Below are 22,454 nucleotides of genomic sequence, written 5' to 3'. Positions count from 1 at the left end.
GCATATGAATAAAGATCAGTATTTTGTTAAAAGACTTAACAATGCTTCTTTTAGTTTCATCATTTCAAGTAAAAAGGAGATCAGTAGAAAAGCAGTCAGAGGTTACTAGGGAAAAAAAAACTCACCTATAGAACTGTTTCCTTTCTCAAACCAACAAACCAGAAATATTCAACAAGAATACTATACAAAACTGCTCAGAAATTCAATCGCACCAAAGCATAATACGACAATCAGAGGTTTTGGTTACTATACACATTTCATATAACCAAATACTTCAAAAGATAGAAGATTCACTGAATATTTTAATAGAAACCGTATTGTTTCAATACTACAGAAAATACAAGGAGCCCTAGAACCCCTTGAGAGTCTAACCTACAATATCAATTTAATATCATGAAGTACATGTCAACTTTCTACTGAATTATTAAGTACCAGTAACAAAGCAACCCAAATCAAGAAAAGGAAAAGAAATGAATAACAGGAAATAGGCTTCTACTCATGGTTCTGCCACATAGGGCCTGCGCTTCCTTAAGTACATTTCTTCCTCTTTCTAGGGCTCAGTTTCCCCAACTGTGACATGAAGCATTTGACCTGGATTATCCTTCAGTTCCTTTCAAACTTTAAAATCTTAAGACAGGATCACTTTCTACCTCCTAATCTATACACAATGACTATGCACCCCTGACAGCATCATTATTAGAGTTTTCTCTTATCCATGCTTCTAATTTTTGTCTCAATGCTTAAATTAAGCTAATAGATACAGTATCTGATTTAAACAAATTATCACACATTTACATTTTAAAAATAAAAATACTATCTTTTTTTCTGCTAAAAAAATGAGATACATGTACAGAATGTACAGGTTTGTTACATAGGTATACATGTGCCATGGTAGTTTGTGGCACCTATTGACCTGTCCTCTAAGTTCCCTTCCCTCACCTCCCACCCACAATAGGTCCTACTGTGTGTTGTCCCTTCTCTGTGTCCATGTGTTCTTACTGTTCAACTCACTAAGAGTGTGAACATGTGATGTTTGGTTTTCTGTTTTTGTGTTAGTTTGCTGAGGATGATGACTTCCAGATTCATCCATGTCCCTGCAAAGAACATTATTTCATTCCTTTTTTTGGGCTACATAGTATTCCATAGTGTACATATGCCACATTTTCTTTATCCAGTCTATCATTGATGGTCATTTGGGTTGGTTCCATGTCTTTGCTATTGTAAACAGTGCTGCAGTAAACATATCATGTGCATGTGTCTTTATAGTAGAATGATTGATAATCCTTTTTGCGTGTATACCCAATAATGGGATCGCTGGGTCAAATGGTATTTCTGGTTCCAGATCCTTGAGGAATCGCCATACTGTCTTCAACAATGACTGAACTAATTTACACTCCCACCAACAGAGTAAAAGTGTTCCTATTTCTCCACAGCCTCGCCAGCATCTATTGTTTCCTGACTTTTTAATAATCACCATTCTGACTGGCATGAGATGGTGTCTCATTGTGGTTTTGATTTGCATTTCTCTGATGATCAGTGATGTTGAGCTTTTTTTCACGTTTGTTGGCCACGTAAATGTTGTCTTTTTTTTTTTTGAGATGGAGTCTCGTTCTTGTCACCCAAGTTGGAGTACAGTGGAACGATCTCAGCTCAATGCAACCTCCGCCTCCCGGGTTCAAGCCATTCTCCTGCCTCAGCCTCCCGAGTAGCTGGGATTACAGGCATCCACCACCACACTCGGCTATTTATTGTATGATTTTTTTTTAGTAGAGATGGGGTTTCACCATGTTGGCCAGGTTGGTCTTGAATTCTTGACCTCAAGTGAGCCACCCATCTTGGAATTACAGGTGTGAGCCACCGTGCCCAGCCTTAAATGTCTTCTTCTCAGAAATGTCTGTTCATATCCTTTGACTACTTTTTGATAGGGTTGTTTGGTTTTTTTTTTCTTATAAATTTGTTTATGTTCCTTGTGAATTCTGGATATGAGACCAAAAATACTGTCTTAAATTCAGCATATACTAGCTGTTGCCTATATAAAACCCAAGCCTTCCTGTTAAGTCAGGCAAAAAATATATTCACTTTCCTTTGTAGAATTAGCCATTTTCTTAGCACAGGCTATTTGACATGTAAGTGTCAAATGGAAAAACCGAAAAATAGTGAGGCCTGCAGAGCTAGCAGACAGTAGGTCCTTAATATTTGTAAGTTGAAAGAACAAATGTATTCATAATAATAACGATTCCCTTGTTTAGGATGTTTTCATAATGTCAATCCATGAATGTTACAGAAATACTTGAAGCATCAACAGTGACCAATAATATGGATGGGTGTTAAAAATCACAGTCATAGGCAGGGTGTGGTGGCTCACGCCTGTAATCCCAGCACTATGGGAGGCTGAGCTGGGTGAATCATGAGGTCAGGAGATGGAGACCATCCTGGCCAATATGGTGAAACCCTATCTCTACTAAAAATACAAAAAAAAAAAAAAAAAAAATTATCTGGGCCTGGTGGCACGCGCCTGTAGGAGAGGTAGGAGAATTGCTTGAACCCAGGAGGCAGAGGCTGTAGTGAGCCCAGATGATGTCACTGCACTCCAGCCTGGGTGACAGAGCAAGACTCTATCTCAAAAAAAAAATCACAGTAATGGCCAGGCATGGTGGCCCATGTCTATAATCCCAGCACTTTGGAAGGCGAGGCAGGTGAATAACCTGAAGGTCAGGAGTTTGAGACCAGCCTGGCCAACAGGGTGAAACCCCATCTCTACTAAAAATATAAAAAATTAGCTGGGTGTGGTGGCAGGTGCCTATAATCCCAGCTACTCGAGAGGCTGAGGCAGGAGAATCACTTGAACCCTCAAGGCAGATGCTACAGTGAGCCAAGATTGCACCACTGCATTCCAGCCTGGGCAACAAGACTACAACTGAGTCTCAAAAAAAACAAACAAAAAAAAAAGCACACAGTCATTTGGCCAGACGCAGTGGCTCACACCCATAATCTTAGCACTTTGGGAGGCTAAATCAGGTGGATCACTTGAGATCAGGAGTTCGATACCAGCCTGGCCAACATGGTGAAACCCTGTCTCTACTTAAAAAAAAAACACAAAAATTAGCCGGGGGTGGTGGTGGGTGCCTATAGTTCCAGCTAGTTGGGAGGCTGAGGTAGGAGAATTGCTTGAACCTGGGAGGCAGAGGTTGCAGTGAGACTGCACCATTGCACTCCAATCTCAAAAAAAGACTCTGTCTCAAAAAAAAAAAAAAATCACGGTCATTAAAGTTGTCATTTATAACCATGCTTTTGCATTCAATACTGAACTCATGGAAGAAATTTGAAAAGTAATCCCTTCTAGGCAGTTGTGGAAGCCCATTTGAGATCAGAACAACACTGAAAATAAAAAGCAATATAGGTTAGGCCATTCAGAGGATTTGGAAGAAGGGTACAATAAAAATGAAAAGTCTGGATAAGTTGTCTGTTGCTAAGAATTATGGTGAAAGAAAGGGCTAACAACATAGTTCTAGGGAGCTGCCTTCCATTGTGAGATCCCCATTAGTGTTGAAATATTAGATTTAAAAGTTTCATCAATCATCAAAAAGAATGCTTTAGTGCTCTAGAAATCCCCAAAGTTTTCTAAAGGAGAACTGCTCTTTCTCCTTAGCTAAGTAGCAATGGACAAGTCAATGTTCAGGTTGAAAGGCTATAAATTATTAGGCAGAAAGAATGCCAGTGGCAGAGTCTAATCAAATTAATCATTTGACACTTAGACTCAGACTCAAATCCTCTGAGTCCCACCAACACCTACCCTATTTAACACCTTCTAAAATTTGAAGAAATACTAGAAATCATAAAGAAAAAAGTTCAGTAGACGTGATTTTGAAGAAGCTAAATTTTGTACAACAAAACTTATAGCAAGATAAACTAAAAAAATGTATATATAGCAAATATAACATATGGTTAATACACTATTGTATTCATTTTTTATTGCTGTATAACAAATTGCCACAAACTCAACGGCTTAAAACAATATTCACTTATTAGCTCACATTCCTATAGATCAGAAGTACAGAGAAAACTGTACTTTCAAATGACTAATATAGTCATCACCATGACTATGATGGGGCAGACCCATCCTGATAATCTTCCTTTCTTAAAGGTAAATGTGCTATATAATATAACCTAATCATGGATGTAAAAACCCATCAAACTTACAGTCCCAGGGATTACTCAGGGCCTGTGTTTTGGTGGAGTGGGGAGGAAGTATGGAGAATCTTGAGGAACATCTTAGAATTTTGCCTGCCACAATTACATAGGGAGATTATATTGTGCTAAGCTACCCTGTGTTAGTCAGACAGACTCCATTTTGCTGAGAGTCAGACAGACTCCATCTTAACCTCTGCCTTACCCCCTCACCATTTCTCCCTTGAGTGCATACCTGGGTCATGCTCCTGTGCTGGGTCATGCTGTTCTTAGAACTATAGAAGCATATAACCATATGCTTCTTAGAACTATAGAATCATATAATCATTGTAACCATATCCTGCTTGGCAAGCCCACTTGCTATTGTGTATACCTACTTGACTGATCGTATAACAAGTACCGACCACCCTCTCCTTGGTAACCAGCAATCATGGGAACCGCGTGTGTATGCCCTCCTTAGTAATCAACAATCATGGGAACCTCCTGCTTCCTGGTTACCAGCTTCCTTATCTAACTTGCTTGTTCTGCTTCTGTAAAATTCCACTTCAGCTGGACTCCCCCTCCCCTACCTTAATCAAGGTATAAAAAGGAATCAAACCCCTTCCTCGGGCTGAGAGAATTTTGAGCGTTAGCCATATCTCCGTCGCTGGCAATAAAGGACTTGCAATTGAAACTCAGAGGGTGGCTCTTTCCTTACAACTTGCTCGGTTATAACAGTATAAAGTGGTGAAAATATATATTCCAAGATATCAAATAAAAAAGAGAAAGTGCAGGGCGTGGTAGCTTACGCCTGTAATCCCAGCAGTTTGAGAGGCTGAGGCAGGTGGATCATGAGTTCAGGAGTTCAAGACCAGCCTGGCCAACATGGTGAAACCCTGTCCTACTAAAAATATAAAAATTAGCTGGGCATTGTGGCATGTGCCTGTAATCCCAGCTACTCAGAAGGCTGAGGCAGGAGAATTGCCTGAACCAGGAACCAGGAGAAGGAGGTTGCAATGAGGCAAGATCGCACCACTGCCCTCCAGCCTGAGCTACAGAGCAAGATTCCATCTCCAAAAAAAAAAAAGAGAGAAAGTAACATGGGAAAACAAGGCATGAGAATGAGAAAAGCAAACATGAGGAAATGGAATCTTTTGGAAAATAATTTCAACAAGAAAATGAAGCGCCAGGAAAATTTGAGAGCTCCTTAGCCTAGCCATACCATTCCTGAAAATACAGGAAAAAAGACTGTTAATAAGAAATAGCTACAGTGTGTATATACTGGGCTCCTCTCAGTTTTCCTAGCACCATATAAACAACTCTGTAAAAGATCATTTCCTACGTGCTATCTGCCAACCTGCCTACCAATATACTTTGAGCAGCAAATCCAGAAACCGTATCTCATCCTTCTCTATGTTCCCAGACCTTAGAATGTTATCTGCAAGTATTTGTTGAGTGCCAACTACAAGACCATCACTTAGTTAGGCATCAGAACACAGAGTTGTATAACCCACGCTCTGATGTACCTTATTTCTTATAATTTTCATAAAAAGAAAAATAAAGTATCAAAAGTTCTATAGTCATCATATGTAAAATACTAGGATCATAAAAGTCAATAGAAATTGGAGGATTGTTGGAAAGTTAAGTAGGACCTTGAAAGCTGAGTAGGAATGCACTCAAAAGACAAAGCAGATAGAAAAATAGTATATTGTGGTGGGGGGAGCGGAATAGATAGTAAAGAATATACTATGTAGCCATGTAAATTTATAATTATAGCCTGTAAATACTATATAAAAAATGTCAATATTAAATAGAAAACTCAGTATATCAGATCTGGATTCTAAATCATAAAAATGCAAACAAAAAAGTATATAAATGCATAGAAACTATCAGGAAAAAACACAGTCAGCTGGAAGGTGGAGTAATCAGTAATTTATTTCTTCTTATTTTATTTTTACTACTATGTTTATAATACCATCTGTGCTTCCAAAGAAATTATAAATAAAAAGAAAAAAATTACATTAAAAAATAAATAAATCTACCAGTTAGGGCATCCCCGCTGACACAAAGTAGAAAATCCTCTATGTCTAAATCTATTTACCACCATTCTAAATGAAGTCGTCATTATAGGAAACAACTTAATCATTCATTAATTCTGCAAACACTTCTGACTACTAACAATGGCTCAGACATGATACAGGGCATTGGAGATACATAAATGGATAACACAGTCCCTGTCCTCAGAGAGCTTTTGATCTTAGTGAGAGGAATATATTATTTGGTAATTGCATTTTAATAATAGCTGATTAGACAAAACTTGCATTTTATGAATAGCCAAGAAGACAAGATCCTCTAAATAATACTTTGCTTTATGAGTGGAGGCCTCCGTTTGTCAGAATGAGTAGAATTGCTTCCTACCTCAAATATACCAATACAACAGGGCCAAAATCTATCACTGCTGTCAAGTAACTATCTTCTCAAGACTCACAAATCAGCCCCATCTGATTCTCAAATTACATCAGTCCCATCACAATGCAAAGCAATCTGGTCAATGCCTCCACAGATGGCTCAGTATATTTACAGATCTAAGATCTCTGCTTACTGACGGGGGTCTTTTTCTTATGTGAAGGATAATGTTTGAATGCCCAATCATTTCAACAGAAGTTTACTTACTGGATCTTAAGTTTCATAAGGAAAAATGAGAATCACTATAATTTGTGTATTTCTATGTCTTATTTTATTTTCCTTTTTTTTTGTCTTCTTTTATCCTCAGGTTTTACCATAAGTAGCCATTTATATACCACTGAAAAAAAAAAATACACAAATCTCAATTTCACTCTTAAAGTCCCAAAATTATTGGAAGCAGAATTAAAAGCAGTATGAACTTCTAATTAGTGAACATTGTTTTTCTGGTGAGATTGCCTCTGTCAGCAACCAAAACAGCTTTTACACTAAAAGGTGTCTCTTCCAGGCTGCAAGCCATTTGAAGAAACAAAAGTTAAACAAAGGAAAAGCAAGAAAGCCTAAGTTAAAAAGATAAGATCTCTCACTGTCTTCCTCATGCAACAGAAGTCTACCTTGAGGATTTTTTATTACAGGTCCCCAAATTTTACTAAATGGTATAGTGGGGGTTTTACTGTCTGCCATTTGCATAGCATATGGGGCACTTTATAAAATACTGAGGAGAAATAAATAATTTAGTAAATCAGAAATGTTATTAAGCACACTGGGTCTATTTAAGGTTTTCCCCATTTTGTTTTATATATTTTTCCTATTACCATTATCATCATCACAATGACAGTGATGGTAAGAGGAAAAACATAAAACAAAAGGAGGAAAACCCCCAATATATCCATTGTGCTTTGTCATCATCATTTATCTGCTTCTGGGTGATTCCAAAACCCAGTAAACCTTTGACACAACCATTGCTCTTGTAGGAAAGAAGGAGAAAAATCAAACAATGCCCTGCCATTTTTTTTCTTTTGGCTTGATTCCCAAGGGCTAGTACCAGACTCAGTGACCATTTCCCTTTAAAGGTAAAAATGAAAGGACAGTTTCTGAAATGACAAGTTTGTAGGTCTGCAATATGTTCCAGGGAAAAATGCCAAGGACGCAGAGAGGGGATTTGAAAAGGATGTCAGGATGATTCAACACTGAGCCCCTCTAGATTATGAAGATATTACTTTAATAAGCCTGGTCATAAGAATGATAGGCACAATTTTCCTGACATATCCAATCAATGACACTGTTATGCCAGTTTGTGGTTTTCTGCCATCTCAATTATTATTCACTGACTTAAATAATTTTTGAAGGTGATTCAGAGTTTGAGAAATTATAAGAAATTTCCTGGTGTCCCTTCCTGGAGTTATATCGTAAGTCTTATTGATCTTGTGCCCATTCCTTATTTCTCAAAATTCCTTCTTAGAAATGATTTGTTACCACCTTCCTCAATCTTCTTATAAAATGTAACAGTTCATGTCAGGGTGCACCTAATTCTCCTCTAACACTTCATCCCTGTCACCCTCTCAGAGCTACAGATGCCTAGAGAAGATGACATATAAGGGGGAGGCTACCATCTATAGGCTTTGAACAATCAATCACTCTATAATCTTTTGTTGTATTTTTTTGTTGTCATTTTTTTTACAGGACACATTTGCTTTTCAAAGATCAATATTCAATTTAACTTTCTATGAACTATAAATCAAGTCTTTAAAACGTGGAGAAAATGTGTTTCTGGTTTTGAAGTTATTTTAAGCTACAGCCAGGACCTAAGCCAAGCCCATTTAATGAGTCTCATCCTTTCAAATTCCAGAGTCAGAGTGTGAGCTGTGAGAGGCAGGTTGCATTTCTTCCTTATTGTCAAGGAATTTGCTTTAGTAGATACTTTTACATAAAATAGTGAGGTGTAAATCAGCCTAATTAGAGAATCTGTAAGCACTCAGAAGATATAAAGTTGTGAGCTTTAAGGAAATAATTTCTCTTGTTCATTATTTGTTGCTGTGAAATGCTTAAAACATGCTCGAGATCAGTAAGTCTTCTATATGTAAAGGCAGAATTATATTTACAGGATTATCTATTATAGTAGTTATTTCACTAATGAATTAGAATTAACAATTTCTCCATTTAATTTATAAATCTTAATAAATAAATAAACCTTAGTTCACCTCTATGATCATACCATCAAATGCTAGCAGCACCCAAATATTTTAAGAAAGCATTGGATAAACACAAAGGGAATCATAAGAGAAACTTGGCTTATGCATTTAAAATAATTTATTTCTAAATTTCCTCACAAAGCTTAAGCAGGTCTCTTCAGTGGTATTGGACATGTTTCAGAATTAATTTCCACCTGGAAACCCACGGGATAAGAATTCTAACTGTGTGATAAATTAAGTTGCCAAACGAACTGGATTAGCGATCAGTGAAATTGCCTGATAAGCTGTCAGATCCATTTTGAACTGAGATTCATTCTCTTTCTCCAACTGTTCATTAAGCTCCAAGTTCATAGCAACTCCAGTGACTGATTGCACACTAACAAGCTATTTATGTAGGGAGATGTAGCTAAGCCTATACATTCCTATACTTATATATTCATTTACACATAATTCTCTGATAATTTATTCTGTTCATAATCTCAGTGTGGAAAAAGATACATCTACCCTGAAGTTTAATTTTGGACATGACACAAATGTGATGTGTCATAAAATCAAAACTTAACAAAGCAAATCAGATTGCACCTCAAGGTCAAAAGAAGCTGGGGAAATTTCATGCCATAAATTTGCTTCAGAGTTACAAAAATAAAACGAGTAGTGAAAAGCTGCTGCCTTTGTTCTAACAGTATGTAAAAATGAAATACCTTATTCTAAAGCAAACATAGGGTGCTTCTATAATTAAAAAGATAAACTAGAGAAGAATGATGAAAAGCAATTCTCAACCTTTCCTTATCAAAATGGCCAAATTTTCCTTTATGCAACAGCAGGTTTAATAAACCACTATCATTCAAAAAGCACCAAATTTGGGCTACAAATAAGAATATTGCTCTTAATCAAGTATCCTTTTTATAGATACAGTATTCACATCGTAAAGAACCATTCACCCAAACACAAAGTTAACAAATCAGTAAGTTTCTCTGAAACTCCTACAGTTGTATGGATTTATATTTCATGAAAATATAAGGATGCCTACTATCTACTGATAAGCTATTTTACTTCACTACTCTTTCTGATGCTAAGTTGACCAGTATATGTAACAAATAAAGCATACAATTCTTTTAACTAAAACTAATAAAACTGTACATCAAAATTTTTTCAATTTTACTTTTTTTATATTTTATTTTTTGTGGGTACATAGTAGATGTATACATTTATGAGGTATATGAAATATGTTAATACAGGATGCATTGTGTAATAATCACATCATGGAAAACAGGGTCTCCATCCCCTCAAGCATTTATCCTTTGTGTTACAAAAATCCAATTATACTCTTAGTTATTTTAAAATGTGCCACTAAATTATTGACTATAGTCACTCTGTTGTGCCATCAAAACTAGCCCATGTTCATTCTTTTTAACTATTTTTTTGTGCCCACTAACCATCACCACTTACCCTCCAACCCCCACTACCCTTCCCAGCCTCTAGTAGGCATCCTTCTACTCTCTATCTCCATGAATTCAATTGTTTTGATTTTTTAGCTCCCACAGGTGAGAACATTGAAGTTTGTCTTTCTGTCCCCGACTTATTTCATTTAACGTAATGATTTCCATTTCCATCCATGTTGTTACAAATGACTGGATCTCATTCTTGTTTATGGCTGAACAGTATTCCATTGTGTATATGTACCTACCACGTTTTCTTTATCCATTCATCTGCTGATGACACAGGCTGCTTCCAAATATTAGCTATTGTGAACAGTGCTGCAACAAACAGGAATGCAGATATCTCTTCAAAATACCGATTTCCTTTCTTTCAGTTATACATCCAACAGTGGAATTGCTGGATGATGGTAGCTCTATTTTTAGTTTTTTTGAGGAACTGAACTGTTCTCCACAGTGATTGTACTAACTTACATTCCCATCAACAGTGTACAAAGCTTCCCTTTTCTCCACATCCTCTCCAGCATTTGTTATTGCCTGTCCTTTGGATATAAGTCATTTTAACTGGGGTGAGATGATATCTCATTGTAGTTTTGATGTGCATTTCTCTGATGATCAGTGATGTTGAATACCTTTTCATATGCCTGCTTGCCATTTGTATGTCTTCTTTTGAGAAATGTCTATTCACATCTTTGGCCCATTTTTAATGGGATTATTAGATATTTTTTCCTATAAAGTTGTTTGAGCTCCTTATATATTCTGGTTATTAATACCTTGGCAGATGGCTAGTTTGCAAATATTTTCACCCATTCTGTGCACTGTCTCTTCACTTTGTTGCTTCATTCGCTGTACAGCTTTTTAACTTGATATGATCCCATATGTCCATTTTTGCTTTGGTTGCCTGTGCTTGTGAAGTATTACTCAAGAAATTTTTGCCCCGACCAATGTCTCAGAGAATTTCCCTAAAGTTTTCTTACACTAGTTTCACAGTCAGATTTAAGTCTTTAATCCATTTTAATTTGACTTTTGTATATGATGAGATATGGGTCTAGTTTCATTCTTCTGCATATGGATATCCAGTTTTCCCCGAATCATTTTTTGAAGAGATTTTCTTTTCCTCAATGTATGTTACTGGCACCTTTGTTGAAAATGAGTTCACTGTAGTTGTATGGATTTGTTTCTGGACTCTCTGTTCCATTGGTCTGTGTGTCTGTTTTTATGCCAGCACCCTGCTGTTTTGGTTACTATACCTCTGCAGTATAATTTAAGTCAGGTAAAGTTATTCCTCCAGTTTTGCTCCTTTTGTTCAGGATAGCTTTGGCTATTCTGGGTCTTTTCAACAAAAGACCCAAATCTATATACATTTTAAGGTTAATTTTTCGGCTGGGCATGGTGGCTTATGCCTGTAATTCCAACGCTTTGGGAGCCCAAGACAGGCAGATCACCTGAGGTTAGGAGTTCGAGACCAGCCTGACCAACATGGAGAAATCCTGTCTCTGTTAAAAATATAAAATTAGCCACATGAGGTGGCACATGCCTGTAATCCTAGCTACTTGGGAGGCTGAGACAGGAGAATCGCTTAAACCCAGGAGGTGGAGGTTGCAGTGAGCCAAGATCATGCCATTGCACTCCAGCCTGGGCAACAAGAGTGAGATTTGGTCTCATAAAAAAACAAAAAAAAAATGATTTTTCTATTTTTGTAAAGAATGCCATTGGTATTTTGATGGGGATTGCATTTAATCTGTAGATTGCTTTGTGTAGTATGGATGTTTTAATACTATTGATTCTTCCCATGGAACACGGAATATCTTTCAACCCATGAACATGGAATATCTTTCCATTTTGTGAGTGTGTTCTCTTCAATTTCTGGCATCAAAGTTTTATAGTTTTCATTGTAGAGCTCATTCACTTCTTTCATTAATTCCTAGGTATTTAATTTTATTTGTAGCTATTATAAATGGGATTATTTGTTTATTTCTTTTTCAGATTGTTCACTGTTGGGACATCAAAATGCTACTGATTTTTGTATGTGGATTTTGTGTCCTGAAACTTTACTGAATTTGTTTATCAGTTCTAATCATTTTTTGGTGAAGTTTTTAGGTTTTTCCAATAAGATCATACCATCTGAAAACAAGGATAATTTGACTTCTTCCTTTCCAATTTGGAAGCCCTTTATTTGTTTCTCTTGTCTGATTGCTGTAGCTAGAATTCCCAAAACAATGTTGAATGGCATTGAGTGAAAGTGGGCATTGTTGTCATGTTTCAGATCTTAAAGAAAAGGCTTTCCATTTTCCCCCATCTAGGGTGATACTAGCTGTGGATGTGTCATACATGACTTTTATTATGTTGAGTATGTTCTTTCTATATCCAGATCTTTTTAGGGCTTTTATAGACATGAAGAAATCTGTTTCAGCATCAATTTAAATGACCATATGGTTTTTGTCTTTCATTCTGTTGATATAATGCATCATATTAATTGATTTGCATGTGCTGAACCATCCTTGCATCCATGAGATAAATCTCACTTGGTCATGATGAATGATTTTTTAAAATATACTGTTTAATTCAGTTTGCTTGTACTTTAGTAAGGATTTTTGTATCAATATTCATCAGAGATACTGGCTTGTGGTTTTGTTTTTTTGTTGTTGTTGTTTTTTAAATGTGTGTTTTGTTTTGGTGTCAGGGTAATACTCGCCTCACAGAATGACTTTCAGAAGAGTCTGAGTAGGATTGGTATTCATTCTTTTTTAAATGTTTGGTAGAATTCAACAGTTAAACCACTGGGTCGCAGGCTTTTCTCTACTGAGTGACTGTTTATTATGGCCTTGATCTTATAACCTGTTACTGGTCTGTTCAGATTTTGGGTTTCCCCACAGTTCAATTTTGGTAGGTTGTATGTGTCTAGGAATGTATCTACTTCCTTCCAGATTTTCTAATTTATTTATATACAGTTGCTCATAGTAGCCACGACTGATCCTTTGAATTTTTGAAGTATTAGTTGTGCTGTCTCCTTTTTCATCTCTCATTTTATTTATTTGGGTCTTCTTTCTTTCTTAGTCTGGTTAAATATGGGTCCATTTTATTTATCTTTTCAAAAACCGAATTTTTCATTTGATTAAGCTTTTGTATCGCTTTCTTCATATCAATTTCATTTATTTCTGCTCTGATCTTTATTATTTCTTTTCTTCTAGTATTTTTGGGATTTATTTGCTCTTGCTTTTCTAATTCTTTAAGATGTATCAACAGGTAATTTATTTGAAGTTTTTCTTCTTTAATAATGTAGGCACTTTTGGCTATAAATTTCCCTCTTTCTTTATATCCCATAGGTTTTGGTACATTGTGTCTCCATTACCATGTGCTTCAAGAAATCTTTCAATTTCCTTCCTAATTTCTTCATTGACCCACTGGTCATTCAGGAGCATACTGTTTAATTTCCATGCAATTTTATAGTTTCCAAAATTCATCTTGTTGTTGATTTCCAGTTTTATTCCATTGTTTTCAGAGAAGATGCTTGATATGAGTTAAACTTCTTTGAATGTTTTAAGACTTGTTTTGTGACCTAACACATGATCTATCTGTAAGAACGATCCATGTGCTGAGGAAAAGACTGTGTATTCTGCAGACATTGAATAAAATGATCTGTAAATATCAAGTAGGTTCATTTGGTCTATAGTGCAGGTTAAGTCCAATGTTTCTTTGTTGATTTTCTATCTCAAAGATCTGTCCAATACTGAAAGTGAGTTTTGTACCTTCAGATAATTTATTACTGCTATTAATGTCATTTTATTTCAGATTGAAGAATTCTCTTTAGCATTTCTTGTAGGACAAGTCTGGTGTTGACAAAATCCCTCCATTTTTCTGGGAAGGCCTATTTCTCCTTCATGCTTAAAGGATATTTTTGCCAGATATAATATTCTAGGGCAAAAGGGTTTTTCCCATTAACATTTTAAATATGTTGTGCCACTCTTTCCTGAAAGATCTGCTGCCAGATGTATTGGAGCTCCATTATATGTTATATATTCCTTTTCTCTTTCTGCTTTTAGGATCCTTTCCCTATCACTGACCTTTGGGGAGTTTGGTTATTAAATGGCTTGGGGTAGTCTTTTTTGGGTTGTATCTTCTTGATGTTTTTAATCTTCTTGTACTGAAATATTGATGTTTCTCTAGGTTTGGGGAGTTCTCAGATATCGTTCCTTTTAATACACTTTCTACCCCCTCTTGTTCTATCTCCTCTTTATGGCCAAAACTCCTAGATTTGCCCCTTTGAGGCTATATACTAGATCATGTAGGCATGCTTCATTCTTTTCTGTACTTTTTTCTTTTGTTTCTTCTGATTGTATATTTTAATAGCCTGTCTTTGGGCTCATTAATTCTTTCTTCTGCTGGATCAATTCTGCTATTAAGAAGAGACTCATGAATTCTTTGGTATGTCGATTGCATTTTTCAACTCTAGAATTTCTACTGGAATCTTTTTAATAATTTCAGTATCTTTGTTAAATTTATCTGATGTAATTTTGAATTCCTCCTCTGTGTTATCTTGAATTTGAGTTTCCTTAACACAGCTATTTTGAATTATCTGTCTGAAAAGTCACATATCTGTTTCTCCAGGATTGGTCCTGGTGCCTTATTTCATTCATTGGGTTAGGTCATTTTTACTGGAAGCTCTAGATGTTTATTGATGCCTGGGCACTAAAGAGTTAGGCATTTATTGTAGTCTTCACAGTCTGGGCTTGTTTGTGCCCATCCTTCCTGGGAAGGCTTTCCAGGTATTCAAAGGGACTTGGGCCCCAAGCCCAAAAACACTGTGGTTCCTGCAGACTCATAAAGGTACCAACTTGGTGGTCCTTGATAAGATCAGGAAGAATTGTCTGGATAACCAGGCAGAGACTCTTGTTATTTTCTCTTACTTTCTCCCAAACAAACTGAGTCTTTTTCGCTATGCTGAGCCACCTATTACTGGAGGTATGGGAACACACACATCCTTGAGGCCACCACCACTAGGACAATGCTGGTTCAGATCTGAAGCCAGCATAACACTGGGTCCTGCCCAAGTCTCACTGTAACCACTACCTGGTTATCACCTATGTTCATTTAAGGCCCTAGTACTCTACAATCAGCAGGTGGCAAAGCCAGAAAGATTTCTGTCCCTCCCTTCAGGGCAATAAATTCCCCCCAGGCCCTAGGTGGGTTCAGTAATACTCTCTATGGAAGCCAAGGACTGGAGTCAAAAACCTTAAAGATTTACATAATGTTCTATTCTACTGCAGCTAAGCTGGCACTCAACCCACAAGATAAAGTCCTTCTTTCTCTTCCTTCCCCTTTCCAAAGGTAGAGGAGACTCTCCCTGTGGCTACTACCACCACCAGCCAATGGGGGTGGGGGGGGTTCTGCCTGGCTTCCACCAATGTTCACTTAAAGTCCAAGGACTCTTCAGTCAGCTTGTGGTGAATGTTATCAGGCCTGGTACTCACCCTTCAGGACAGTGGGATCCCCACTGGCACAGGGCAGTTCCATAAAGGCTGTCCAAGAGCCCACCTGGTACTTTACCCCACTATGGCCAAGCTGGTACCTAAGGTACAAAAATCCCCTTTACTTTTCCCTCTGCTTTTCTCAAACAGAAGGAGTCTTTCACCACAGCCGTCACAGCTGGGAATGTTCTGGGTAACACCAGAAGCCAGCACATCTCAGAGCCCAAGGTCCATGGTATGCTATCTGGTATCACTGTTGGTTACTCAGGGCCCAAGGTCTCTTTAGTCAGGAGGTGATGAATCCTGCCAGGACTGGGTCCTTTCCTTCAAGGCAGCAGGTTCTTTTGGCCTGTTAGCGCCAGAAAGGGGGCCTCACAACTCTTCCCAGTGCCCTATCCTACTGTGGCTGAGCAGGTATCCAAGATGCAAGACAAGTCCTCTTCTCCTCACTCTCCTTTCCACAAGTAGTAAGAAGAAATCACTTTTGTTGCTGCAAACTTCACTGTCTGGGGTCGGAGGAGGGATGGGGCGAGCACTCCTTTAGCTGTGCCACCTGGTGTCTCTCTAGTCCATACGCCACCATAGTTCACTGGCTGCAAGCCCAGACTAGCAATAGAAGTTGCAAAGGAACTACAGTCGTGTCCTAGACTGCCTCTTGAGTTTACCTAGGATCCCAGAGTCTTTTGGCCCTCAGTGGGGAGGCCTGCTGAGAAGCTCAAGTTCTGAACACTGGGATGGGCAATTCCCCTCTGGCTAGGTCCAGTTCAAATGCTCCTTCCATGCACAGGTACTGGCTAAGCCCAGCACAGCTGTGATCACCGTTGTGACTAGGCAGCGCTAGGTTTACTGAGTCCCCCATGCACTGTGCTCTTCTTCCCCTAAATTCAGACTCTCAAATTTGATGGCTATTCCTAAATAGTCACTACTAGGGGATGGGGCTGGGGTGGCATTGGTGATTCAAGACAGTGTTTCCTACCCTCGTCTGTGCATCTTTCAGCAATATGGAGTTAAAATCAGGTACTATGATTCCTCATGTCATTTTTGGTTCTTGTGATAGTGGTTTTTTTTGTGTGTAGTTGTTAAAATTTGGTATTCCTACAGGAGAGACAAATGGTGTGGGCTTCTATTCAGCCTTCTTCCTATGCCTCTCCTTACTATATAATTATTTTAAATAAAAATTTTAAAAAGTAAAAGTTCATAGAATATTCCAAATAAGGTTGCACATGAGGTTTAGCCAGCCCCCAGGCCTCATGAATTATCAGTTATTATATTTATACAGTTCAGCTTACATTTAAACTATAATTGACCTTTGTCAAGCCATGCAATTATAAGAACTGAACTATGGCAGAAGGTATTTATATTCATTGTTAACCACAGGTAGAATAAGAATTCACCTCCCTGTGACCCTCATCCTAATATAAACACTGCTGTTTACTTTCCCAGGAACTGGTTCCCTCTTCTACAATCTCAGTCTGATTGGCTCAGTCCAAATGAAAAGCACCGGGTAAGGGTTTAATCCATCTTCTAAAGCTGGGGATGCATAGGGAGAAATACTCTGGCTTATACGTCACCAATGGATCTCCACTCTCATCCTAGCCATGGGGGAGAAACTTGAGATCTTCTTGCCTAGGGTAAAACCTCAAAGTTTCAGAAAAACTATCCTGAGTAACCTCTACGAACCAAAGCCATAGCCATAAGACATTTCCAGTGCCAAGTGCTACATGCTAGGCGCTATGCTGAAAGTTAAATAAACAGTTCCTCTCTCACTCTGAGGAACTTCAGCAATCATCTGTGTTCCCCACCATCTTAAATTTCAGGAGGAGAAGCAGTGACATTGAACTTTTTGAGCTATTTGGGTTTCTCAGTTGAGAAACTTTTAGCATTTGTTGCGCCTCAGGTTCCACTCTGCACCAATGCCTCTTGGCTACCACCACCAAGTTACTTTGCACCCTATTGGTGCCAATAAAATTTTATAGGTAAGATCCTGCTTTCTATTACAGATGGCAATGTCAAAAGCTATGCTCCCTGTCTTCAAAGAAATGGAAATTAAAACAACATTGAAGTATAATTCAAACACAAAGCATAAAAAAATCATCAAATTTAATATTAATGAAGCTTGGGGAAATATATACACTTACATCTTGAGATTTATGTATACGATTAAATATCATGTAGCTACTTAAAATTACATTAAAAAGTATTATATTTATAAACAAAAAGTTAAGCAGTCATCAAATTTTAAAATGTACTGTTGCACCAGTTTTGTAAAAAAACTAAATACATCTATGGAATGAAAATAACCAGAAGCATAAACACTAAACTTTAACAAACAATGATATATTTACAAACATTAGAGATGATGTTCTGTTATTCTATTTTACATCTTTCCTATTTTAAGTACTAATGTGTATTCCTTTTATAATCAGACTGAAAAAAAACTCTTTTCTTTGTTAAAAAAAATCCAGTATATATAACAAACAAAATATAAGTTTCCCTAAGTGCACTGAAGAATTCTCAAAGAGAGAAGAAAATCTCTAAAAACATGGAACAAATGCCCAAGCAGCTGCTGCCACTTTTCCTTGCATTTTTTAGTCTATCTCAAAGAAAGCCCCTGACAGACTTTGTTACTATTTAACTTCAGAAGATATTCCTTTAAAAATAGGGATAGCAGGGGTCAAAAAAAGAAACTCAGAGGGGAATTTCTTGGCAACCAACCATCTCCCTGGCAATTATTTTCTCTTGAGAATTATCTTCTAATTCCTTAAAGGATTTAATGTTTAGTTTGACTGCACAAAGTCCTTCAGAAAAAAAAATTATAGATCAGAAAAACAAAGCAATAGGTCAGATTACAAAAAAAGTCACTGGGATGCAGGGCTAAATAACAATAAAAAATGATTAACACATTACAAAGGCTCATGTTCCTTTATTATTTCACTTCATCCTAATAGAAATGCTGTTGTCTAGTCTCATACTATTTTTAAAAAGAAACTGAGATCCTAATAGCTAGAAGCTCAAATGTGAAGCTATAACCAGTGTTGAGTCCACTTCAACAAAAAAGTTCTTTTCCATCCTGTATCCCTATACCCATCCTTTATCTTATATCCCCAAATAGTTCCATCCCCATCCTATATCCCCATATATCGTATATCCCCATCCCCATCCTACATCCTATATTCCCATCCCCATGACCTACTCAAACATATCCCACAGAATGGCTAAATGACAACTACCGACAGTGGTGATTTGGACAATTTCCAGCAAGTTCTGGCATAGTACAGAAGGGAAAACAAAAGAAGAGAATGATGTGCATTATTTCCCCTTTTGCCTAATTTAGTTTGAATGGACACTAGGCTGGATCTGCAGAGAGAGGTAGGAGGTGTTTTCTGAACATTATTGTCTCTTTGCTAAGAACTAGTGCTTCCCCAAACTTCAACAGTATCATTCCATAAGTAGTTTGTAGCTAACAATTAATTGTTTATTTAGATCATTATCCCAAATTAAGAAGTCTAACATTTCAGTAACTTTATAATTAACAGTTTGAATAATGAATTTCGCAGCAGGCTCTTGAGTCCCACTGAGTTCTTCAGAAGCAATGAAAAGTAGTCATTAAAAGATGTCCAAACTACTTTAAAGAAAACAAAAACAATATGAAAAAGTATGAACTTAAGTGCTTGGTCAACAAAAAGAAAAAAATGCAAAGGGTTTAAAGAAATCATGCAGAGAAATTGATGTTTTATTTTGTCTATTTGCTTAAAAACTCAAAATAACATGGAATAAATGTTATTTATTCTGAGCTGCTGTTGCCACTTCTCCCACATTTTTTTCTTTTAGTCTCTCTTAAAGACCAAAAGAAAGCTCCTGGAATACTATGTTACTATAATATTTAACTGCAGGGAATAGATCCTTAAAAGCAGAGATAACAGAGGTCAAAAATAGATAAGTTAGGTTTTTCTATTTAAGTTTTATTTTGTCTTGGCTTATAAACACGAAATAACCATTTCATTGTGATTAATACTTTAACTTCATTTCAACTGGCACTCTCTATTAAAGACCTAAATGCTTTGTAGTTGGAAACTTAGGCTACCTTACAATTAGCCAAATTAAAAAAGAAATTTACAACCAAAGTCCCAATCTATCAACTCCAAACCTACATAATTATAATTTTATATTTATTATAACTCTTTGACCACAATTTCCCACTAGGCTGTAAAATCTATAAATTAGATTATATCTGTTTTTCTCATCATTTTATCTCTCATATTTAATATAATGCCTGTCATGTAGTAGGTACTTAATAAATACTGAATGAATTGCAAAATACTAGACTACAGTCATTCCCAATAAAATCAAGAATAATCAAGAATGCCTTATGATAACTAATTTAATATTGTTGGCATGTGATAGCCAATGCAATAAAAAGGGCAGAGAAACAGTATGTATAACAATGTATATGCCTAGAAAACCCAAGAGAATCAACTCAAAAGTTATTATAATTAACTTCAGTAAGGTGAACAATTATTAAATTGATTATATTACCAAAAGTAATCAGATAAAATAAATAATAAAGAAATCAACAACATTCATAATACCAAAAAAGTTTTAACTTTCTAGGATAAAGCAACTGTGTGAGTCTCATATGAAGAAAACTATAAAATTTTACTGATGGATATTGGGGGGAAAAGATTAAATAAATCTAACAACCAGCCACCATCCTAGATGGTAAGACAATATGGAAAAGATGTCAAAACTCTTGAACTAACTTAAATTGCCAATCAAAAATCCACAACTATTTCTGGGCTGTTGTTGTAGTAATGTTTTTGTTTTGTATCTTGACATTGAACCTGATACAATGATTCTTAAATGCCTCTGGTAGAATAAAAGGACTAGAATAGACAAGAAATGTTTGAAAAGGCAGACAAACGGCAGAGGTTGGGAGAACAGTCACAGTACCCAAATTAAAATACATTTGTGAAAACCACAATAATTTAAAAATTAACACTGCTCCCTCACACCTTTCTTAAGCACAAATTCTGGATGAAGTTTAATGTAAGTCCAGAAAACCAATGAAAAATTAGGTAAAATATAAGGGACTATCTAAACTTTGCGCTGGGAAAAACCATCTTAAATTAAATACCAAAGAAAGAAACAAATAGAAAAAGATTGAAGATTTTGGTAACATGAATATGACAAATGTATGAAGATAAACTCATACTATAAACACATTTGAAAAGCAAATGTCTTGCTTATACACATTACTGGAGACAGGAAAAAAAAAGAAAAGAAAATGAAATAATGAAAAGCAAATGTCAAACTGAAAGAAAACACAGTACTACCAACATACATGGCAAAGGTTTACTACTGATTGTTAATACACAATAAGCTTTTCCCCAATTAAGAAAAGATAAAAATCCAATAGAAAATCTGGGTACCAATATGACCATAAAACTTTTTTAAAAATGCAAATGGCCAAAAAACATAAAAAAGAAAAGCATTCAATATCACTAATAACAAAAGAAATTTAATCATTAATCACTATCAAATTATTTTGTAATGATATAACCTAGTATTTACAAGAATTTCCACTTATATATCGCTCTTAGGAAAGCATTGTAATGGATATCAAAACCATTTAAAGAAAAGCAATATAGCCTTTTATCCAATAATTCCTTCTGAGCAACATATTTTGAAGAAATAATCAGAGATGCTTATAAAGATTTAGGTACAAATACCATCATTATAGCTTATTTCTAATTTCTCAAATAAAGCTAAAGCTATAGCTATTTGAGAAATTAGAAATAATCATTTAAAATCATGTTCTTAACATATAAGGATACAGAAAATGACTGATTATATAAGTGAGTAAAAAGCAAGTTACAATATAGCACATATAGTATTACTGCAAAATATACTATTTATAGCTGTAATACACATGCATTTTAAAGACTATAAGGATATAACACAAGTAGTAATAGTGGTTATCTCTGGATAGTAAAATTTGACACATTTTACTTCTTTATACTGTTCTGTCTTTTCTTTCAAAAACATGCATCAATTTATAGGAAAAAAATTAATATGATACATCTTTAATTTTTTTTCAGACGGAGTCTTGCTCTGTCACCCATGCTGAGTGCAGTGGCACGATCTTGGCTCACTGCAACCTCTGCCTCCAGGGTTCAAGCGACTCTTCTGCTTCAGCCTCATGAGTAGCTGGGACGATAGGCACACACCACCATGCCTCGCTAATGTTTGTATTTTTAGTAGATACAGGGTTTCACCATGCTGGCCAGGATGGTCTCGATCTCCTGACCTCGTGATCCACCCATCTTGGCCTCCGAAAGTTCTGGGATTACAGGCATGAGCCACCGTGCCCAGGCTAAATTATTAATACTATAAATATTAGATGAATCTTATTTATTAATAAATCATATCTATGATGCAAAAGCAAACTATTAATATCAACCTATTTTAAATATGGCTTTAAGCTTATATTGCAGGATTTTAAAATATCTATGTTCAACAATACAACAGGCTTTATGGGATATTTCACATATGGAAATAGATTTTATGAGACATTTTTCTAAAATTACCTTTTATTCCAAATGTAGATTTGAGAATATCATTCCTAAAACTGTTTTCCCTTTGTCTTCCCAAATGAAGGGTTAATAGTAATAGTAAAAATAATAGTAGCAGTATTTTTATAATGGTTTATTGTTCCTAAGTGTTGCCAT

The 22,454-nt window shown here is 36.3% G+C and overlaps 1 protein-coding gene and 1 pseudogene across 7 annotated transcripts in view; both read right to left on the bottom strand.

Annotated features, from left to right (window-relative positions):
• Window positions 1–22,454, bottom strand: part of MACROD2 (mono-ADP ribosylhydrolase 2) — a 2,068,485-nt gene that overhangs the window by 1,937,252 nt on the left and 108,779 nt on the right. The window lies entirely within an intron of this gene.
• Window positions 1–22,454, bottom strand: part of LOC128932245 (aminoacyl tRNA synthase complex-interacting multifunctional protein 1 pseudogene) — a 177,310-nt pseudogene that overhangs the window by 53,116 nt on the left and 101,740 nt on the right. Inside the window, exon 4 of the transcript XR_013535128.1 lies at window positions 1–22,454. This exon is cut by the window's left edge and continues 53,116 nt beyond it. The product of XR_013535128.1 is annotated as an aminoacyl tRNA synthase complex-interacting multifunctional protein 1 pseudogene (transcript).

Source organism: Callithrix jacchus, chromosome 5, assembly GCF_049354715.1.
Source record: "Callithrix jacchus isolate 240 chromosome 5, calJac240_pri, whole genome shotgun sequence".
Classification (NCBI taxonomy): domain Eukaryota; kingdom Metazoa; phylum Chordata; class Mammalia; order Primates; family Cebidae; genus Callithrix; species Callithrix jacchus.
The sequence above is the reverse complement of the archived record's forward strand: the minus strand, read 5'-3'. Positions and strand labels throughout refer to the sequence as shown.